The following is a 20,908-nucleotide window of genomic DNA, read 5'->3' on the forward strand; positions in this document are numbered from 1 at the left end:
TCTGTAAGGAAGCCTGAAAGGAGACAGCATGAAAGACTAATACCCCATCCTCATTCCCCAACTGGTGGCAGCTTAGAAGAAATCCAGACACCAGATGGGAAGGCTGCAGACTAAAATAGAATACCCCTTAGTCAACTCCTCACTAGAGAGGAGGTGTGACTTCAGGGAAGAGAAGAGTCAACAAAAGACAGACAAACACACACACCTCACTCCTAGGTAGCCCACGTAACTCTCTGCTTCTCTCTTTCCTTCGCCGTTTCTGCCCTGTCCTTTCCTTTCATTACTGCTGTCCCGAGGCAAAGCCCAGTGGTGTCTTATTAACTAGTTTGGGAAGGAAATGGCATTTCTGCTCAGCTGATGTTACCAATTACACAGCAAGCCTTTGGTAGGCCTTGTAGGGCAGCTGGTAGCTCAATAAAGAAATCCAATGGATTTGGGGTGCCTGGCTGGCTCAGTCAGTTAAATAGCCGACTCTTGATTTCAGCTCAGGTCTTGATCTCACAGTCGAGAGATTGAGCCCATGCTGGATGTGGAGCCTACAAAAAAAAAAAAAAAAAAAGAAAGAAAGAAAAAAGAAATCCAATGGATCTGTTGCATTTTCCCTGTTATTTTTAATATCTTCCCTAATTAACCACAGGTGTTAATTTTTTCAAGTCCTGTTAACCCTCACCCAGCTAATGAGTCTGTGGTTGATCAATGTCATCATGTCAGTTCCTGGATGAGATCCGAGTTTCAAGCCACCCCACTCGCCCAAACCCAAGTAGCTCTATTCCAGCTATCTCTAAATCTCCAAAGGGTTCTAGGTGAGAAATCAGAACACCTAGTGTACAGAGGGATGAATAACAGAAAGAGGTAAGAATGGAGGAACATGTCATTTCTTCCACCCTCCCAAAACAGAATTAGACTTCCCAGGTAATTAGATTGCCTTTCTCAAGTCTGTTGGGTCAGCTTTCATGAAGGTAAATCCAATTCCTGCAGGACATCGGCAATCCCCATCCCCATGTTTCATCTGTTGTCTCAAAGCAATGTGGCAATCCTTGATGATTACCTTCACACAGAAAACTATGGAGGCTTTCATCAGCTGATGATCTCAAAGCACTTTTACAAGAGTTCGAGTTCGCAGGGATGCCTCCCACGTGGGCCAGAACCAGATTTTCTGGTTTTCTAATGGGGTGTCTGGCATTTTGTTTCTCCTGAACTTCACTCTGGAGTTCCTGTGTTATATGCTCACTAGATTGACATTAGCAAAGCTTCAACAGGGAAGCTTCTTGGAAGCAGGGACTCTGTGTGTCCAATATCCTGCTGGATCTCCACAACCTGGTCTAGCATCACACCAGACCGATTTAAATGTTTGTGGAATGAATGAAGCTTAAAACTAGAAAACATCTAAAGCATTGATAATTTCAAGCTCATAAACTTACTAAAGAAAACTTCTCTCTCACTAAATGGTTAAGTGTCTACCCTAGACTTTAATTTAAAACAGTACAAAATGCGCTAAATACTCTTGAGTGGGACAGACCAACACACACACACAAAATAAACATATAAAATATTGTAGAAAAACTACTGTTTCATAAAAGCAGTCTTAACTTTAGAATGGTAGTAAGTTTTCTTAATACATTTATTAACTAAACAGCTCCAAACTTAAGGTTAAGTTTTTCAAAATTGTATCTACAGAAATTTCCAGAAACACTGATAGGACTACAAAACCAGGGTACCAAAATAAATGAAGAGAGAACTAAAGCTTTTAAAAACCATTCTTCCAAAGCCCTCTTGAAAATATTTATGTCAACTACCAACCTAAATAAAATTTTTACCAGATCACTCTCCCTAATTAAGGTTTACCAAGAATAAACGGAATAAAAAGCAACCAACATTCTTTGTCTGTTTGGCTTAATAGATTATTTGCCCATAGGCATACTGGCATTTCTGAGGCTAGGAGGGGGAAAATGTTTGCCCCGTGCGCAGAAAGAACAAAGTAACAAAAAAAAAAAGACCCAGTAAAGTTTTAAAAAATTAAAGTGAGCAACATTTTTATGGCTTTCTTTTTTTGTTGTGACTGTATGCATACGTGTACGTATACCACATAGTCATAATTACGTCAGGCGAGCTATGCACTTTATAAGCAGTTGCCAGTCCTATAATGAGTCATCTGAAAAACTAACCTGCAACTTCTTAAAGAGAAACACAGCCAGCCACTTAATTATCTTCTAGTTTTATAATAATTGGGAACATCCCTTCCATACTAGTCAACAAATACTTGCTGACTGATGAACAGTGAGATTAATTTGAAGATGAAAATCAAGAATCCAGGTACCTCGGTCTACCAGAGACTGAGCAGCCTTGAACATTATACTTCTTCCAACTCTGTTCCATCATGCTGATGGGATTATTGCAGTCATCAATGTATGGTGGAGAAAACACTGAAGTGAGGAGCTAGACATCCCTATGCCACAGCTGTGTGGCACTGGCAAGTCACTTATCCTCTCTAGCATCCATTCTCCCTAATAATACATTGAGAATGGTGGCCCAAGTTGCTATGTTTCCCTCCAGCTCAAAAATTCTGTTTAGATATTTCTTTTACAATCGCTAGCAGGATTCCTCAAGAATTATGCCAAAGAGAAAGGCTATGTCTTTAATTAAAAATGGTTTTCCAGGGATCCCTGGGTGGCGCAGCGGTTTGGCGCCTGCCTTTGGCCCGGGGCGCGATCCTGGAGACCCGGGATCGAATCCCACATCGGGCTCCCGGTGCATGGAGCCTGCTTCTCCCTCTGCCTGTGTCTCTGCCTCATTCTCTCTCTCTCTCTGTGACTATCACAAATAAATAAAAAAAAAAAAAAAAAAAATGGTTTTCCAATCTACCCCTGTACTGAGATGGCACACAACCCACTCATTAAAAAAAAAAAAAAGTAAAAATAACATTTTTCATTTAATTTAGCCAATTGGTTCTTAACTCATACACGTTTGCTTTTAATTTAATTTGCTTACCAATAATATGTTTGCCAACTGAAGGATAATTGAGTAAGAAAATGCACAAAAAGAAGTAGAACAGTAGGGGGGGTATCTATCAAGAAGTTTCTCAAGAGGCATGAGAATATTCCCTGTTCCCAGGACAAGGAATCAAGATAAACAAAACTAAAGTCATCAAGTCCTCTTCACCCACCACTCCAAACCTGCCAGTCTTCCTTTATGTCGTATCTCATGCAATCGAACCACCAATGAACCCTGATGACACAGTTGGAAACTGAGAGGTTCACCTTAAAAACCCCACCATTGCCTTTGTCTCAGCTCCGATGATCTCCAACCAGCAATATTTCCAACCGCTTCTTTGGTGATCTCCTCTGGGTACCTGCCAACAGTTCAATCAATACCACTGAGCTCTTTCCTCTGCTTAACCATCAATGGCTCTCCTAAGCATGAGCAGATTCTTGATTTCCATGACCTGGCCTGTGTCCTCTCCAACCTCATTCAGTCATCACCCTACAAGTACTCTGACCCTAACTGTGCCATATAGCATCCTGAAGACACCACAATCTTATTCACCTCCTGCCTTTACCCTTGTCCCCACGAAATGTCTTTTTTCCATCTGTCAAATCCCTATGGTTCAGGATCAGGTCACCAATCACCCCTGATAGAAGCCTTCCCTGAAGCCCCCATGCCTACACCCTGTCTGGAGTAAATGCACCATCTGTTGTTCCAAAACTTAATTTCCATGGCACCTAAAAAGTACATTTTTTTTTTAATTTCAATGCTTAGTGAGTCTGTGATTCCTTAAAGATAAGGAGCATTTTTTTTCATCTCTAAAACATCAAGGACAGTCTTATAAACAATAGGTCCTTAATAAATGTTGATGGATGAATGGGTGAACCCTGATAATGGATGCAAAGCATAAGATGGATTCTCCAAAGGAAAAACGAACAATAAAAATTGAGAAATAATTATGCTAATGGAAAAAAAGAGGTAGGCCTACCAGAATCCACTTTTAGTGTTGTCATGGCTTTTAATTCAAGGCAAAAAAAAAAAAAAAAAAAAAAAACCCTCCTCAAATTCTAAATTATAGAAACTAAGAGAGAACTACAGTGTTTCTTATTTCATACAAAAAGATAATGGGACGATCCCTGGGTGGCTCAGTAGTGGTTTAACGCCTGCCTTCGGCCCAGGGTGTGATCCTGGAGTCCTGGGATCAAGTCCCATGTCAGGCTCCCTGCATGGAGCCTGCTTCTCCCTCTGCCTGTGTTGCTGCCTTTCTGTGTGTCTCTCATGAATAAATAAATAAAATCTTTAAAAAAAGAAAAAAAAAAAAAAGACAATGGGTAAGCTAAACATATACACCAAGCCATAGTTTCCCACTGACTTATGTACATACACAGGGAACTATTCCCTACTCCAACACTTTAGAACATCATATTTTCTAAATTATATATATAAAAAAGTAACTTGAAAATTGCAGTTGAATACTATGATAACACTGTAATACTATCAGAAACTGAGATGCGGTCAGTAAAATGTAAGAAGACGCTTCATCTTATAAGAAAAACATGCATTTTTTATCCCCGAAAATTCTTCCCAAGGTGGTCCCTTAGAGCCAAGCCCCTGTACAATTCCCAAAGCTAGCCTTTCACTCCCTGGCCTCCTTTCAGATGTCTCCAGTCAAGGAGCTGGGGGCCAGAGTTGGCAAAAGAGGAGTTCTTCTTACCATGACAGTGCTATCTTCTTAATGGTTATTCCACATCTCACTGCTCATTCCCTACCCCCTCAGCCCCAATCTTTTTATACCACAGAGCAGGAAGAAAAAAACATACATAAACTGCTATATAATGTAACTGAGCTTAATTTAATGACAGAAAGAAGGCAACAGAAAGGAGGAAATGGTCAAAGTTGAATATTAAAGAAAAGAGAAGGAAGATCCAAGGAATACTTGCCTATTAGTAGTACTCACTGGCTGGGCTTACTTTAAGTTTACGCATGAAATTGCTTAATGCATGAGTCATTTTAAATCAAGACTGTATTGATTCATTTAATATGTTCAAGCAAACCTGCAATGTAGAAGACCTAGAAGTCGGGAGATGCAGATGATTCTCCAATCCAAAGAATGGGTGTGGCATATATATTCTAGAAAAACCAAAGACATAATAAAGTATGTGTTTGGAAAAGAAAATTTTTTTTAAGATTTTTTTTTTCTTTATGAGAGAAAGAAAGAAAGAGAAAGTCTGAGTGAGAACATGAGCATGGGAGAGCAGAGGGAGAGGAAGAAGCAGGCTCCCCACTGAGCAGGACCCCTGGACCTGATGACCACACATAAAGGTAGATGCTGAACTGACTGAGCCACCCAGGTGCCCCTGGAAAAAATTTAAATCCTGTCGAGAAGGTGAGATAATTTATCAAAATTGAACACAGGTTTTAAAAAAAATAACAAGTTTAGAATGTACTATTCCAAAGGCTTCTGTGACACAGTCAACAAACACTGGTGCCCACTGGGGGGCTGGTCCAAGAGCTCAGCTTCTACCCTCACCCAGTGCACTGGATGACTGGGAGCCCGACCTTCAGCTTCTACCTCAATGATCTTAGCTGTAAAATCAGTCTTATATGCTGATGGTTTCTTTTTGGGGTGATGAAAATGGCCTAACATTGGATAGGTGACAGGTATACCACTCTGTGGATTTATTCAAAGCCACTGAATTGCACACCATGAAAGGGAGGGATGTTACAGTATATGAACTAACTCAACAAAACCATTTTGAAAAAAAAAAAAATTAGTCTGAAAACTCTTAGGACTTTTCTATAAAGCTTAAGAACCTGAGTAAGTGTATCCTGTGCTATTTACAATGTAGACATATTGTGTCTCCCAACTCATTTTTATGGACAGAGCTGAAGCTCTGGAATCCCACCGTTCAGTTTGGGAACTGAACCTAAGTCTGTCATTTCCTAGGCTCCGGAATCTTGAGCATGTTACTGTCTGAGTCGTAGTCCTCACCTACCTAACAGATGAGCAGACCAAATCTGCTCAAACTGATGCTAACTGGCAGAAAATTAAAACAGAAGGGGCTCTCAGAAAGGCCATGCCAGCTGTACAGAGAAAACTAAAGGGAAGACACAGAAGCAGAAAAGATATGGCAAGCGAAGAGTAGAGACTGAGGCCAGCCTACCTCGATTAAGGCAAATCCCTCTGGATTCCTCTTTTGGGTTCCAAGGATGCTTTGGGGTCAGACCGATATGGGGTAGGAGGGTAAGAGAGGTCTGCTCCCAGAAGCATGTGCTGCTATTATTATCAGACTACATTACGTATGACACCTAAATTTCTGGATCCCTTACCCAAGTAATTTTTATTTGAGGAACCACAAAACAGATTTTCTATACTTTTAATCACCTCAAGAGTCATTAAGCATTCAGTCCACTAATGGAATTATTTGGACTGCCATTAATTAGAACACATAGTTTTGCACCAGGATTCATTTTTTGTAGATTAATTCTATATAATAAAACATGCCTGAAGTTGATTGTGTTAGCAGCAGACTTTTCATCGCAAGCCTCAAGATTCCACACCTGTGATTTAATTTACATCAGCACAAGTTGAAACATCAGCTTTTCGATCATTTGTGATATCGCAACTCTTAAGAAACAACTTACCCGACAATGAATACAAACAATCTATATTTACCATCAATAACCCAAATTCCCAACTGGGCCAGAATTTGTAATGTGAAATTCATTCCTCATAGTGGTTTTAATAACACCATTCTCACTTAAAAGGGGCTCTATGTGATCAAGTAACTGACCCCTTCAACATATATACTGTGTATCTATTTGGGTACATGTGTATGTACACATGTGCGCGCGTGGGCGCGCACACACACACACACACACACATTTTAAAACATACCAACATTATGCTGCACAGGTTTCTACCCTGGAAAAACAAGAGCTAAGGAGGACTAGCGACAGTCGTCAGCTCTGCCCTCACCCAGGCAGTAGAAGCTTCAGAGCAAACTAAATTGTCACACTCCAAGACCCCGGAGGGACCCACAGGGTCACAAAGTAGTCTCCCCGCCACGCACAGAAGCACTGAGTGGCGACTGCTGTCTGCAGGCGCCGCACAGTGAGCTGAATACCACGGCGTGGAGAATTCCTTCAGGAAGACGATGGGACCAGGAAAGCCCAACCCGGGATTCACAGGAAATAAAACACGAGCGACCGCCTGTTTACCATCCGCACTGTCAACAATTCTGAGAAAACTCGTGCTTGAGCTTCAGGTCACTAAACCCTCATCCATTTTATAAATATTTGTCTCCCTGATTTGGATTTTTTTTTACTTTTTTAGATCCCAGAGGGAAATGACAATGTCCTAGAAGTTTTAGGATGGCTTATTTTGTAAAATCGGCAGGAAGGAAAAGGCTGGCTTCTGCTAGCTCTAATTCTGAAAGCAATAAGTATTGAGGGAGGAAACTCCTAGGTAATCATTTTTTTAATAAAATTTTAGTTGTTTCATGAGCAGCGTTTTTGTTGGTTCTACCAGCATTGCGGTGCAGTCAGGTTTAAGACAACACGCTCTAGCATAAACTCGACAGAGTCTCCGAGAACTCACGACCAAAATTTAAACTGTTTAGCAAAACACTGAGATGTCCTTCCATCATTTTTCACTTCAGATGTAGGAAGAATAGATCAAATACATGTTTAGAAACTCTTTTAAATATAATTTTGTAGGAAGTTCTCTAGCTTGCACGCGCGCACACACACAAAATGCTTTCACTTCTACTTCAGAGTTATACTCAACTTCTAATGCCTTTGGCAAAGGCAAGATCCAATATGTAAGGTAATTAAGGGGAAAAAAAGGCAAATAAATATGAATATTCCACAGAAGTAGTATGCCAGGTTTGGAAAAAGCTTCCAAAACTTCTGTATATGAATATGTTCTCTTTCTAAAGGGAGAGAGTGGTTTGCAACTATAGGGTTTTTTGGTACATCAAACATCAAGAATGTAAGTATCTCACACCCACATGTGTCATTTCTCAAATACAGTATGATTTATGGATACATATTGTATGAACATACATTTAATCCAGATTTAAAATGCGACTGCAACCTTTAATGCAGGTCCTATTATGTTTCATAGGAAATGACCAGCACTCCATACCCTACCCCAGTCATACCTTCTTCTTCCCCTACTTGTAGCTAAAACTTAGAATTAAGACAAGGGGCCTACGTTAGAACCGAGGCCCGGCAATTCGCTATCTTATAGCCTTAGGGGCATTAATTTAGTGGGCCACATTTCCTCAAACTATATAATTAAGATTAAAAAAAAAAAAAAGTTGTGCCTGCCTCAGAGTTATTAGAAGGACTAGAAGAGTGAAAATATGTAAAGCACTGAGAACAGAACCTGACATACATGTACCATTAAAGAGTAAGCCACTATTGCTGATGCTGTTGTTACTACTACAACCATTATTTTAACTTTTGTGATACTCATTTCCTTCCTTTTCTTTTTTTTTTTTAAGATTTTATTTATTTATTCATTCATAGAGATGCAGAGAGAGAGAGAGTAGCAGAAACACAGGCAGAGGGAGAAGCAGGCTCCATGCAGAGAGCCCGACGTGGGACTCGATCCAGGGTCTCCAGGATCACACCCTGGGCCGCAGGCGGCGCTAAACCGCTGCGCCACCGAATCTGTCTCCTTCCTTTTCTTTTCTTTTTTTTTTTTTTTCTCTCCTTCCTTTTCTTAATAGTTCTTACCTTTTAACAACTAAAAACTATAGTTACTTTGGCTTGTCTTTGAATTCCCTTCTTTTCTCACTCTAGAAGACATAACAGAAGCCGTAGGGGAGTGTGGTGCTGAATCTGCTCTAAAGTATGTCAAAACTCCTTTACCTCAAATAAATAATAAACGACCTGTGATACTCACAATGGACTGCCATCTAGCTCTGCCCACGGCAGAACTGAAAATCAATGGTAAATGCAAAGATCCCTTAACCAGTAGGGCTTATTGACAGACTCAAGAAAAAACTTCACACTGATAACGACTTTGCAGATTCTATCCTTCAAGGGTTATCTAGGGAGGAGAAAACTGAACGCAAATCACCACCAACCAACCAGCCAATGACACCTTTAACTTAATATACAGTGCTAGGGATGTCTGGGTGGTTCAGCCGTTGAGCGTTCAGGGCATGATCCTGGGATCCCGGGATCGAGTCCCACATGGGCTCCCTGCATGGAGCCTGCTTCTCCCTCTGCCTGTGTCTCTGCCTCTCTCTCTCTCTCTCTCTGTCTCTCATGAATAAATAAATTAAAAATCTTAAATAAAATAAAAACAAATAAAAAATAATAATAAAAAGTGTTTATCAAAAACACTATGGAGCCATTTATACAATAATATCTAAAAATGAAAACCAAAGAGTTCACATCTGGAACTCACCCAAGTCCTTTTTTTTTTTTTTTTTTTTTAAGATTTCATGTATTTATTTGACAGAAAAAGAGCATGCCCCCCCGCTGAGCAGGGAGCCCAAGGCGGGGCTCGATTCCAAGACTCTGAGATCATGACCTGAGCCAAAAGTAGACACTTAATGGACTGAGCCATCCAGGCACCCCACTCAAGTCCTTCAAAGATATAAAGTTAACATGGTTGTGGCCTGATATTTAGAAAAAGACAAGGTGGCACAATAGTGTAAATGTCCTATTTTAAGGGCCATTCAATCAATATTAATTGAATATTAATCATTGAGGAATCCTATTTCCTCAGAACAGTATCTCTAGTTTGCCATCTAAATAAAAATTATACTAGGAAAGGCCACATACCTTTTTTTAAAAAATGCCTATCATAGAAGTTTTACATAAAGGACACAGTTTGTCCATGAACCTCATTTTGCCATCCTTAGTCGCAAGAGAAAAGAGACCATGCTTGAGATGCTATGGCCACTGGCCCCTTGCCATGGCCTGGAAGTGGCCTGGGAGGGAGAAGTCTGTAGCCAGAATCCGTGAGACCACTATAATCCGCATGGAGCTTCCAAAAGGGAAGGAAACCAGATTGCACCTAAAATCAGATCTGCATCTCCTAACCCTGGCATGGTGCCTGACACAGGGCTTGCACACAAGGGAGTGGGACTGTCTCTCCTCTGCCACAGAGCCTTCCAGGTGCCCCCACGCCCCACCACCAGCATTCTGCTGGGTCTAGATACAGAGCTCCCCACGCTCAAATATCTGTTCTCTTCCCGTCACGTACCAGATATCAAAAAGTCAAAGTAACTTAGATTATAAACTTACAGGAAACAGACCATACTAGGGCACTGGATCACCTCTCTTTTGAATTCCCTGAACTGCTTTTCTACACCACTCAAATAGCATTTCTTTTCTTTCTCTTCTCTGGAGACGGTCAGAGCTCACCTTGTCTTGAGTCCTGAAACAGTAAGTTCCTAAAGTGAGGTCTCCTGCATACAGCCTTGCCTGCATGGCCTAGGGTCGGAGGAGAGGCTTTACTCAGAGAATGGGCTCAGAAGGCACAGAGAGCATGATTGGGACTAAACCAACCTTCGCCACTCTCCAAAACAAGGTACCTTGGGGGAAAACAATTTTTTTTTTTTTTTGCTACTAATTTTGGACATGGAAATTCAAAGATGTTTGAATTTTTTGGGGGGGGGAGGACTACAGCATTACCTCAGTGACAAGTGACTATTCTCCTGCTTCCTAAGCAGGTCTATCAAACTTTAAGGCTAGTAACCCTTGGATACACTTTATATAAATTAACAATTTCTATTGTCAAAAACTCAAACTAAGCCAGACAAATAGGCTTGGAAACTACCAGCCAACTTCGTTCTGTGAGTAACCATTAAGTTTTAATCAGATGTGGTCCAATTTCTGGAACAGCGAGCATGAAGAAGGGATCATCAAGGAAAATGGGCAAAAGTGGAGGCAGGAGGAAAGGGAGGAGGATGAGGACCAGGAGGAGGAGGAGGAGGAGGAGGACAAGGAGCAGACGGGAGGAGGAAGGAGGAGAACAAAAGAACCGCCCCCCAAGCCAGTCATGTAAGGCAGACTCTTGACTGAATACTTCTGCCCCTCTCTGCAGCTGTTGTCTCCTGCAGTTGGCATGAAGCGCTGCCAGTCTGGGACCGGCTTCCAGTGAGGACAGCATTGTTTTATTGGCTACTTAGGCAGTGCACACACCATTAATGGAGTTTTTATCTCTCCATTTTCCTGTCAGTACAGAACCAGCCAGTCTGACTCTGTTATTATCATTAAGAAAGCTTTTTTTCTCCCCCCCTCCCCACACACATCTTTAATCCAAACAACATCTGGGAACTTCAGCCTCTATCATATAAAAGGGAAACAGATTTAGAGGTGGGGGTGGGGGGGTGAGACAGTTGCATCCACACTGAACAACAACCAAATTCCAACAGCCAAACTTCTCTGGAGCCACTCAGTATCTCCAAAGTGCTCTTCACTTCAAAAAGGCAAAGGTATTTCCCACTGCATTGTTTTAAACGCCCTCTGGACCTTTGCTACATGAAAATAATATCATTTTGACATGTAGCTTTTGTAAAAAAAAAAAAAAGGGGGGGGGTGAGGGGGAGTTTATTGCTGCTTCCTTGGGGAGCAAGTTCCATTGTGAAACCAAAGTCAGGAATAATATTTAGGGAATGCCTGGGTGGCTCAGCGGTTGAACGGCTGCCTTCAGTCCAGGGCGTGATCCTGGAGGCCCAGGATCGAGTCCCACGTCGGGCTCCTGACGCATGGAACCTGCTTCTCCTTCTGCCTGTGTCTCTGCCTCTCTTTCTCTCTGTGTCTCTCATGAGTAAATAAATAAAATCTTCAAAAAAAAAAAAAAAGGAATAATATTTAAAAGAGGATTTTTAGAACACTGTATTTCTTTTTCAAAAATGAAAAAAAAAAAAGACCCTTCATGACACATACCAAGCAAGTACATCTCTAGTGTACAAACTAATAGGAAAAAACTGGCGCCATTAAACCCAGAAAATATGTCCCCTTGTAACAGACAGCTGTCTCCTCTGTAGTTTAAATGTGCTTTTTGCTTAGATCACTCCGTGAGTCATGGAATCAATACAGGAAAATGCACAGAGCCAGCCACACTGCAGATTCACGCGGCAGAGCAGGTTCAAGCCACAGGGCTCCGCTGTCCCGGTCCTGCCTCTGGCATCTGCACCGGTGGGGGTGCGGGGTCGGGGGCCAGGGGTTCACCCTACTCCATGCCTCAACATGCCTCAGGGGGTCCCCAATGCTGATCTTTTCATCCAATTCCTTCTACATAAGTAGAAACTAAAAGTTACAGACCTCAAAAACGCAGTTGTCAGGCAATCCCTCTTGCTCTGCGCCCCTGTCCTTTCCAAGTTTTCTAGAATGCACCAATAACAACTATACTTAGAAGGGATTTACTTCCCCAGAAATGCCCATCACCAAACAGAAGGCACAATCAGAACGTTTTGGAAAAGCCAAGATGTGAGAGTCAGCAAAGATTAATAGTTTATTTTTAATTTATCTTTTTGTTTCATTCAGCAAAAAAGAGGGGGAAATCACTGGCTGTCTGCGCCACAGGCTCCTGCTCACTGGAAGCTTTGCCTTAGAGCCCCTTGCAGTCTGTTGTTAATGACGGTCTCAGTAACCTGATCCTCCCACAGTGGGAGACTTGAGTAAGCACTGGCCTCTCTCTGCTCTCGCCTTTCCATTGTCCCACCCCGCAGGGCCAGCTGTTTCTGACAGCCAAATTGCTGCGTGCTAAGCAATGAATGCTGTCAGAGAAGGAATTTTCATTTCTATAATGCATAGGCCTCCGTGGACAAATTATACAGCTTATGGTGCTGGCTGCAGGATGCTGCTCCAGGCTTGAAGTCCTGCCAAAATGCAGCCTTTCCTCCCATCTCCCCAGCCCCTAGCTGACGAGACAGTCACTCAAAATGAATCTGAATGGCCAGAGAGAAACCGAACACGTGCTTTCAGGGACAAACAAAACATATGTCAAGAAGAGCTGTCCAGCTACGATCTTCGATTTAATGGCATACAGTGAAAGCTAATTGAGCTAATGTCACACTGTAGAGCCACCTAGCATGGCATCCATTAAGACCTCCTGTAATTTGACACCCTGCAGTGAGCATCCCTGGGGCATCAGCAAAATCACTGGCCCTCTGCTTCTAAGGGATGTCAGACTTACCTAGAAACCATACCAAGAACTTATGGCTTCCTGAAAACCAACGTCGTAACCATCAAGCAACAACCCAGGAGGTTCCGTAACAGTACTCTCTCATGGTAACAAAGGCTCCTCGTAGTGATGCACGGAATTCTTTTGGAGGAACTGTCTGCCTCCCCAACACCACCCCCACTTCCAGCAACAACCCCTTGACCTGGGTTGGAGCTACGCCCCTTTCTTTCCTGAGTGCTGGGGGTAGAGGGACTAGACCAATCGACACACTGCATTCCATTGGGGGATGTGACCTTGGCTGGTCCAGTCAGAGTGACTCCTGGAATTCTGCCGGAACTGCTAGAAGAGAAAGTCTGATTTTCTCATTATACTCGAACCTGAGAGAATATGCCACAGCCATTTTACTACCATGGATGGAGAATCTGACTAAGATTGGAGGCGGCAAAGAAAGAATTAGAGGGAAAATAACAGGGTCCCAGGGACACCTGCTTGAATCCTGGGTCAACCCAGATCTAAAACCTGCCCTACTCTAGGCTCCTGAGGATGGCAACCCTCGTATTCTCATCTTACTAAGGCCAGTCTGGGCTTTCTGTCACTTGCAAATGCAAATTAACAGATGAACCATCATTCCATCCTAAGAACACCCACCGGTTAGCACAAACACATATGTTATACCTTACCATGTAAGCAAGAAAAAGTTTTTGTATTTTTGGTTGTTTCCTGTGAGAACTTACTCTTTCACTTTTCCCTTCTAGTTCTTATACCCTAACGGGAGCCAAAATATGCAAAGCATCACCCTGATTTTGCCCCTTCGGCACAGTGAGTATAAATCTGCAACCTGAATTCAAGGAGAGTGGAGAAAACTAAATGCATGACCTGCACTTTCTTTTTGGTGTCTTAGATCTAAACATGACCTGGCCCATGTGGCACAGAGGAAGCGGAGCCTGGCTAGCAAGGGTCCACCAGCACTGTATCGACGATGCCATCTCAGAGAAAGGCCAGGAAATCATCGGAGCCCTGACCAGAGGATGGAGGGGGACACCTGCTCTTCCGTAGGGGTTCAGGTCAGCCAAAGCACAAGCACCTGCAGGCTGCAAGCCGCCAAGGCCATCACGCGCGCCACATCCTGCAGCCACCCGCTTTATCATTAACTACTGTCTGGCCAACAAGGGCAGGGTTCGGTTCAAGAACACCGGGAACTTTAAGGCAGGAGGCAGATCCAGAACCATGGTGGGCTCACAGCCACTCACTACAACTATAAATATCCTCCTGGCTGCCGGCCTGACAGCAACCACAATTCCTGCTCCCTTGTTGGTAATAGCACTGCAGGCCTTCTCCACCTCCATCCCCCCCCACCCCCCGCCAGAAATTCAGCACAACCAGCAGCAGCAAAAATTATGAAATGTGTGCATGAGCTTACTCAATCCCCAGGCAAGCCTTGTTTCCCCACCCTCCTCTCATCTGTACCTGACTCCTGGGCCCCAAAGATTAAAATGAGACTTTAAAGTTGAAACTCATATGATTAAGATCTCAGTTTGGCGCTTAGAAAATACTGTGGGAAAAGGGTCAAAATCACGAAAGATGGGAGAGAGGCAGGAAGGAACAAGATCAGCCCACTCTCATCCCCTTTGCATCATGATGATCATTAGGTTTGAATCCCAGGCCCCAAGAGTCATTCTTTTATTGGAAGATATGAAGGAGCAGGGTGCCCTGACTCTTCCCTCTCTGGTGCAGAACGCAGCACAGGAAGCCCACTAAAACTGCTTAGACAGGGAAATCATGTAAATGAATGACGCACTTGTCTTGCTGTTTCTCAAGGACAATAAAAAAAAAAAAATCCAAAATTCTCAAGACTGATTTAGGCTTGATGGTTGAAGATCCACCCAAAACCTAAATCAGAGCTCTCCCTTGTACTTTACGAGGGATCATTCTAGGGAAATATCTTCTGTTACAGCCCCCATGGAAGCACAGAAACCACAATGATCCAAATGCTGAGGAAGACCCTGGATAAGATCTTTTGTACCATTTCATCGTCCATACCTGGCACGACCCATAGAGCTGGCATCTCAACATGCCATGCCCCTAGGATGCATGGCTCTCTCTTCCAAACAACTTCTTGACCCGAAGGAAAGGCCAGTCCAGGAAAAAGCCAGCACAAAGTACGGAGGGTATTCTGAACCCTACACCAAGTTCACTGCCTTGCCCCATGCACTTGACCAATCTGTCCTGAGCGCCTACAAGCAGCCAGGGACTGTGTTCAACTCTGGACACATACGAGCAAATGTGACCAAGTTCCTACCCTCATGCAGTTTCCATTCAGGCAGAAAACTCCACATGGAAGGACCTTCACGCATCTAACCACATGTCTTCTGCTTAAGGACCTAAATCTGAGAGTTTCCCTCCATTAGAAGAACACATGCCCCTTTATATAAGGAATTCTTCATCTCATGAACCAAATAACTCTGGAAAAAGTCTTAGCCACTCACAAAAACAAAGTTCAGCATCAGATGATGGCCCAATTTACCCAATTTCTACCACTTTATGCCCCTTCCTTCTTTTTCTCCCTGAAATGATCTGATACACAGAGGGACTTATAAGGAAAATCATTTTAATCCAAAAATGTTGCCTCTCGGCAAGGGTCTGTTCCAAGGCTCATCTACTATGGTTTCTTTTTTCGCCCTGAAAATCAGTGAGGCAGTGTATGAACTGAAGCTTTCCTAGTACAAAAAACAACGTATTTAATCACATCTCTATTATATAAACCAAGTGATACAGAATAAAGCTCTCAGACTTTAACAGTCACAAGATTACTCCTAAAAATATGAATTTAACACTCATTGAACCATATTCTGTAGTCTACCCTCCCACTGACTTTGGAGGCAGAGGCCTTGGACTAAAGAAAAGTATAACTTTACAAAGCTAGCATGATACATGCCTCCATTCAGTAATAGTAAGCGTATTTTTATCCCTGCCATTTTTCTATCTTTCTACAAACAAACCAAATAAAGAACCTGGGCAAATAAAGAACCATACGGCCAGATTATAAGGACTGACATATTCAACACAGCATTACCCAACACACACTGGTCTGTGTCGTAAATCCTGCAAGTTAGGATCTTACTGCAGGGGACTTGGAAACATTGCTCGATACCACTAGAATCCCGGTTTTCCCCTGCAAGGTGAATAACAATAGCAGCCACAAGTTTTTGAACATTTCTCAGGGTACCCAGATAGTGCCAGATTTGCATGTACATTATCACTTGATCCCCCCAACATGGATAAAGACGCAACAGGAATTATGATCTCCATTTTACAGACGACAAAACTCAAGGAAGCTATAAGTAATGTCACAGCTGGAAAGTGACAGAATGAAATTCAGATCCACACTTGCCTGAAAGCATCAGGCATTCTTACCCATCCCATTAAAGTCTCTGCGTCATTGGGGGGGCACCTGGGTGGCTCAGTCGGTTAAGCAACAGACTCTTCATCTCTGGCCAGGTCACGATCTCAGGGTTGGGAGATGGAACCTGGTCAGGATCTGTGCTCCGTGTTTAGCGCAGAGTCTGCTTGTCGCTCTCCCTCTACACATCCATCCCCTTCCCACCCCCACTGTCCATGCATGCATGCACTCTCTGCCTCTGTTTCTCTTTCAAATAAATAAATAAAATCTGTTTTTTTTAATTTTTATTTATTTATGATAGTCACACACAGAGAGAGAGAAAGTGAGAGGCAGAGTCACAGGCAGAGGGAGAAGCAGGCTCCATGCACCGGGAGCCCGACATGGGATTCGATCCCAGGTCTCCAGGATCGCGCCCTGGGCCAAAGGCAGGCGCTAAACTGCTGCGCCACCCAGGGATCCCTAAAATCTGTTTTTTTTAAAAAGTCTCTGCATCACAGGGGAGGATCAGCAAGCACCTTAGGGAGCACCCTTGCCACAGACACTGCCACCACAAGCAATGGCTACATTTCACAGCCTCGAGCAGATATATCAGGATTCACAGATATAATAAAACTCCAAGTGAAGATATAACCACCTTGAAAACACCAAAAAAGGCTGAAAATCAGTCACCTTCAAATGCTTAGGACAAAAAAAAAATCAGCTTAAAGTTTAATAGGGTTGTACAGCCAGCATCCATTCAAAGTAAGACTGAGACTGAAGAAAAAAAGGTATTATCAGATAACCTTGAAATTACGCCCAATGAAGAAAATAGTGGGGAAGGCAGCTGTGTTTGTGGGGCAGGCCAAGGAGACCGAGCCTGTAGCCTGGATGACATGGCGAGGCTGGCCTTTGGGGGCAGCCAGGCGGAGTCGGTGCACTCCACTGTGCTCAGGGAGACCGAGGGGCGGCACCTCGGTCTGGGAAGAATCCACTGGAAAGGGTTCCGGTGAAGCCTAAGATTTCCAAGAGACCAGGTAAGACAAATTCCAGACAGTGATGGATCTGCCAGCCAAGTGGCCTCGGAGCTTCACCTGGCAGGGCTCCGAACGCACCATCCCCACCGGGCCTGCCCTGCCCCGCGGATTCCTCCGTTGTTTCAGAGCTGCCCCCCTCCCGACTACTCACTGGACATTTCTGAGATGTAAAAAGCTCCCCACACAACGTACCAGAAATTAATAAACCAAAAACACTGAGAAAGATGACTTGCTATATTTCAAAATAGCACCCTGACAATCACCATGCCAGGATGCTTACATGCTTCTGTTTTATTCAAAAAAAAAAAAAAGCAAAAAAAACTCCTCTTTATCATTTCTTAAGCTCCCTGCCAGGAGCTAAGGGTTGCTTGGCAAAAGAAACCTTCTTGCCTCCAAGGGCAGGAATTATCCATTAAAGCACAAAATAACAGGACAAAGATGGGGGGTTCCAAGTCTAAAGTTATGTCACTAATGTCAAGAGGTCAAGGAAATAAACCACAACTGCTGGCTGAGATATGTCATGGGTTGAATGGGGAGATACACCTCCCAAAAGGTGTATCCACATCCTAATTCCTAGAACTTGTGAATGTGACTTTATTTGGAAAAAGGGTCTTTGCAGATATCATTAAATTAAGCATCTTGAGATGAGAATGTCCTGGATTACTCAGGTGGGGCCTAACTCCAACAAGTGTCCTTCTAAGAGGCACAGAGAGTCATGGAGAGAAGGGAAGGCCATGTGCAGATGGAGCAGAGGCTGGAGATATGTAGCCACAAACTAAGAATCGCTTGGAGCACCAGAAAGCAGAGCAGGGAAGGATCCCCACATAGGGACATCAGAGAAGCATAGCCAGGCCCGACATCCTGATTTCAGACTTCTGGTCTCCTCAACTGTGTAGGAATAAAATTCTGGAGTTTGAAACCATCAAGACCGTGGCAATTTGTTCTGGAAGCCTAGGAAATGAACACAGAAGGTGAGGAAAATGCTGCTCAGGGAAGAGGCCTTGCAGGAATGGTACAGGACACCCTGGGCAGGAGGAGGAGGATGGCCCAGGGCACCATGGGCACTGAAAGCAGAGAGCCAGTGGTAGTGGAAGCACAATGAGGAAATGCATGCTGCTGCACTAGAGACCAGAGAGAGAAGCCTGAATGTAGAACATGCTGGAGAAAGCAAGTGGAATGTCGATCTAGGTCATGTTAATTTTATTAGTTAATAGGGGAGTCACCAAAGACATCTGAGCCAGGGAATAAAATGTGCAATGGAGTGTTCAAGGAAAAGTAACTTAATGTGAAAAAGGAGAATGAACTAAAAGCAACTATCCAACAGACTTTCTTGTTGTGAAGAAGGATTCTTTGAGGAACAGAAACCAAGTGTCCACGTCCTAATCCCCAGAATCTGTGGACGTTACCTTCTATGACAAAGGAACTCAGCAGATGTGATTAAACTAAAGATCTTGAGATGGGGAGATCATCCTGGATTATCCGGCTGGCCTTAAATGTAATCACAAGTGTCCTGTTAAGAGGAAGGCAGAGGGAGGCTCAACTACAGTGAGAAAGTGGTGTGACAACAGAAAGACTGAAGGAATATGCTGTGAAGACAGAGGAAAGGAGACACAAGCCAAAGGAAAGAGACTCTTCTCTCAGAGCCTCCAGAACTCTAAGAGAACACCATTTGTGTTGTTTCAAGATACTAAGTTTGTCATGACTTTTTACAGTGGCAATCCCAAACTAAGTTTTATGCTTTCTCCTCTGAAATTCAGATAAAACTTCTGAATTCCTCTGGAAGTGATTCTTCATTGTTCTTCCCCTTGGCTCACCTATGCTGGTCCTGTCTTATTCTTCAAAAATTCATATTCAACATTCTCCATCTTAACACTTCCTAACTCAATTGCTTTAGACCTTCATACACTTTAAAATTCAACATTATTACCTATATATGCCATAGGATTCAGAAGATAGAATCTACTAATTTACTCACCCACTCACCCACCTTGTTCCAGAAAGGATTTAAGAATAAATCTCTTTCTGGGACATCTGGGTAGCATAGTCAGTTGGCCATCTGACGCTGATCTTGGCTCAGGTCATGATCTCAAAATTGTGGGATGGAGCCCCAAGTTAGGGCTCTGTGCTCAGCGCAGAGTCCGCTTGAGATTCTCTCCCTTTGCCTCTCCCTGACCCCGTGCGTGCACATGCTTTCTCATTCTCTCTCTCTCTCTCTCTCTGGAATAAATAAATAAATCGTTATTTAAAAAAAAAGAATAAGCTCTGGGATGATAGAAATGTTTTCTATCTTCATCTGCATGATGCCTTACATGGATGAAATCAGATGTCAACATTCACTGAGCTGTTTGCTAGGGATGTGTGCATTTTACAATATGTGTGCTATACCTCCATAAAAACATAAAAGAGGAAAAGGAATTATCTAATTTCACCTCTTCTCCTCTTGAGGACAGAAGACTAGGCTTAAAGTCTCCAAAAGAGAAGAGAAAGCAATAGGTCACATTGGAACAGTGAGGTTTATTATAAAAAGAGGCTAGATAAGTGAAGAAAAGCTTGAGCATAAACGATGGAGTATACAAGGTCCTCAGAAGAGATCTGCAGATTAGCCTTTAGAAAAAAAACCATCAGGGGCACTTGAGTGGCTCAGTCAGTTAAGCAACTCTTGATTTCAGCTCAGGTTTTGATCTCAGGGTCCTGAGATAGAGCCCCGCCTCAGGCTCTGCACCCAACAGGGGGTCTGCTTGATATTCTCTCTCCCTCTGCCCCTCCCCCAGTATGTGTGCTCACATATGTGCACACACGCACACGCTCACTCTCTCTCCCTCTAAAATAATCTTTTTCAGAAAAGATTATTAAAAATATCAAAAGCAATAAATCTAAAAAGGGAAGGAAAGAAGGCAGGAAGGGAGGGAAGGATGGAATTAGAATACCAAGAGTTTAGAAGGCAGTTGAACAGTCTTTCAAGCTTTTTGACCCCAAATGTAGTAAAAAATATCTTACATTTCAACCCATTACATACATACATATGTAAAACCAAAACAAAAATCTCATGAGGCAATTCTTACTCTTGCAATACATGAGTTTTTATTCGAAATTCTATTCCCTTTTATTTCTAATGTTGGGTGTGACTCACTAAATTGATCTAGTAATAGATTAAAACTCACAGTTTGTAAAAACAGTAAGGCATGGGTAGCAGGGATTAAACTGGACAGGAAGAAGATAGTATCAAAAAGCTACTCTCCTCTAATGTTATGCTATGGGGAGAAAAGTTCATAAGTCTTACTTTTCAACAGAAAGCCAGTTTAAAAAAAAATCTTTGAAACAATCTGTATTAAAAGGAAAGTTTTTAATTTTCTCATT

The 20,908-nt window shown here is 42.8% G+C and overlaps 1 protein-coding gene and 1 long non-coding RNA gene across 5 annotated transcripts in view; one reads left to right on the top strand and one right to left on the bottom strand.

The window, feature by feature from the left end:
• Positions 1-20,908, bottom strand: part of ACVR1 (activin A receptor type 1) — a 126,482-nt gene that overhangs the window by 81,020 nt on the left and 24,554 nt on the right. For 2 of the 4 annotated variants that reach the window (XM_038584554.1, XM_038584557.1), the window contains exon 1: positions 206-981. The exons of 1 other annotated variant lie outside the window; for it this stretch is intronic. The gene's annotated coding sequence lies outside the window, so the exon portion shown is untranslated. Of the gene's footprint in view, positions 1-205; positions 982-20,908 lie in introns of those variants that run through there. One more of the 4 variants, XM_038584556.1, reaches the window with a different exon arrangement.
• On the top strand, positions 13,322-14,696 carry LOC111094311. Its single transcript, XR_005384563.1, has 3 exons — positions 13,322-13,788; positions 13,894-13,957; positions 14,040-14,696. It is a non-coding gene; the product is annotated as an uncharacterized LOC111094311 (long non-coding RNA).

The sequence above is a fragment of the Canis lupus genome, chromosome 36 (assembly GCF_011100685.1).
Source record: "Canis lupus familiaris isolate Mischka breed German Shepherd chromosome 36, alternate assembly UU_Cfam_GSD_1.0, whole genome shotgun sequence".
In the NCBI taxonomy this organism is placed as follows: domain Eukaryota; kingdom Metazoa; phylum Chordata; class Mammalia; order Carnivora; family Canidae; genus Canis; species Canis lupus.